We start from the raw sequence: 2,584 nt of genomic DNA on the forward strand, positions 1-2,584 counted from the left end.
ATGGCTGGTCAGACTACTTTAGATCTGAAGAATGACCCGGAGTTAAGATATTTAGTAGTGGACCAAAATGTCAGCATTACTGACCCTGCCACACAAGCCCAATGGTCAGCCAAAAAATTGGTGTGGATACCGCACGAACAGCAAGGGTTTGTGTCGGCTAGTGTCAAGAAGGACCTAGGCGAAGAATTAGAAGTCGAAATTGTAGAAACAAATAAAAAATGTTTCGTGAATAAAGACGATGTACAAAGAATGAACCCACCAAAATTTAGCAAAGCTGAAGACATGGCTGAATTGACATGTTTAAACGAAGCTTCTGTTCTGCATAACTTGAAAGACCGATACTTTTCAGGACTAATTTACGTAAGTACTTTATTTCTTTATTAAATAAATTTGCTCCCGCGTGATAGAAATAATTCAACTACGTTAGTCTTCCGAATTGACGAAAATCAAGCTGTAGCAGTTTCAACTACCAAAAGTGGATGTTGAACTACAATTTAATATTCTGTCTTAATTATAAATAAATAATTTTCATTTTGTTTGGGAAGTGTATTTTTCAGCTATTTGGTACTACTCGCATTAATAAATGATTGTATTGTTTTTCACAAGCAAATGCATTAAATTGATACGCGTAGTGTATCAAATACTTCCAGTATTGGAGAACTGTAAACTAATGAAATGTCAGTTTATGAAAAATAGTTGTTACAATGTCTAATTTTATTTATATTAAATTTAAACAATTACGTTATTCGGTTTTAGTCATTTCACCGGTCTCTACATAATTACAAAAAAAAAGTATCTTATTCACTGGTGGTTCTTTATTTGATTTTTTATTTGAGGGGAGGAAGGAACGAATTAGATTGGGAGTCAGAAAAAAAAAGTTAACACTTTCATGCCAAATGGAGTCACAGTGAAGGGAGAATTTAAATATTTAAAAAATCTAAATAATCGTGATGTATCGGATGGAGGGGAAGAGCCATCCCACCTTAATAGACACTCCTCTTGTATTAGAATTATTTTCAGAGTACATTTTCTTGATATATTTCTCACCTGTATTTACTGGAAGTATCTTTATTTTTGTTATCCAAGAATACAATTTCTCATTGGATTGGAGTCGAGACATACTTGAACTGTTGAAGGACTAAAGGGTTCACGATAACAATGAACTTGAAATTGTCCACCAGCCTTAGCCCAAATTTATAACATTGTATTACCGGATACAATACTAACAACATGAATATTGACATTGTCTTATTACATAAATTTGTAATAAAAACAAATAAACAAAAATTATGCTCTTACGATCTCTATTTGTTGGTTAATGTTTTTTTTTTTTAAGTGTTAGGTAGAAATATACATAAGTTTTTACCATTTGTAAACTTGTTATGTACGTATACTATACGTAGAAAGTGACATTACCTCTATTTACCACAACAAATTTTACTTTTTTTCTTGTTTTTTTTTGGGGGGGGGGGGAGTAAGTTAAACAAATGGGAACTGCAAAACAGAACAGTAGTTATATTCAGAGTTTGTTAAAAGACTGCTCCTTCTGCTAAATAATACACAAAATGGCCTTTCATAATTGCTCAAGTACATCCTTTAAAAAGCAATTCTAAAACATTCAGTCATTTCTACAAACTTCCATCCGTTAAAATATAACTTATGTCTGTTTGTGTTGTCTTTTAGAAAACATAACTATATGTTGTATTTAAAAAATAAGGAATCCCTTATATAACACGAAAAAGAACTTAAATCACGAAATATATGATTATAAAATCATCAATATAGATGAAATATCCTTTAAAAGCTTTTATAAAGTCAACAGTACTTTGACAGAGAGCAATCGTTGACAGAACGTTTAAGGACAACAATGGACATTATCTATCCAGACTGTCTCATCCACTAAACTATTAGAAAAACACTCGGAACCAGTCCTTATCATTCAAATATTTACTAAGCCTTTCCTTAATTAAACTCCCCTGGATTTACTGCTTCCATAACATCTGAAGGCAACTCATTCCAAAGGCCAACCACCCTGTTAGAAAAATAAAGTTGTCTTAGCTGAAAGTGGCTCCTACCTTGGCAAAATTTACAGTTGTGCTTCCTAGTCTTAACATTTTCATCATTAATAACGACATTAATCAGATCCCATGGAAAGATACAGTTAATATAAATAATAACTGCCCTGTAAAAATATTACATATGGAGTCAGAAAGTCTAAAAGTTTTTCAGCTTCCATGGTGTTTAGCCTCGACAAATTGTCAGTTTTTGGCTTTTTTACAATTACGATGTCTGTTAGTTCTTTGAGGAAGAATTCTTTATCATCCTGTACAGTTATCCGAAAAACTAATACTTTGGTTCAAAAGTTATACAACTTCAATCGCGAACGTCTCTTGGTAGCACCATTTCTTAAATAATCGGAATTGTGTCAAGAATGACGTAACAAGAAATATTATAATTAATTATACTCGTCAAAAGACATTTAGTATTAAGTGTATAATGTTATTAATACTCAATTCTTTATTCAGTCTTTTAGTTTTTTTAAAAGAAGAAGCAAAATGTATAATAGTATTTTAACCACACTCAT

At 31.7% G+C, this 2,584-nt stretch overlaps 1 pseudogene; it reads left to right on the forward strand.

The window, feature by feature from the left end:
- LOC106476164 lies at window positions 1-360 on the forward strand (annotated as a pseudogene).
- The last annotated feature ends 2,224 nt before the right edge of the window (window positions 361-2,584 follow it).

The sequence above is a fragment of the Limulus polyphemus genome, unplaced genomic scaffold (genome assembly GCF_000517525.1).
Source record: "Limulus polyphemus unplaced genomic scaffold, Limulus_polyphemus-2.1.2 Scaffold9945, whole genome shotgun sequence".
Lineage (NCBI taxonomy): Eukaryota > Metazoa > Arthropoda > Merostomata > Xiphosura > Limulidae > Limulus > Limulus polyphemus.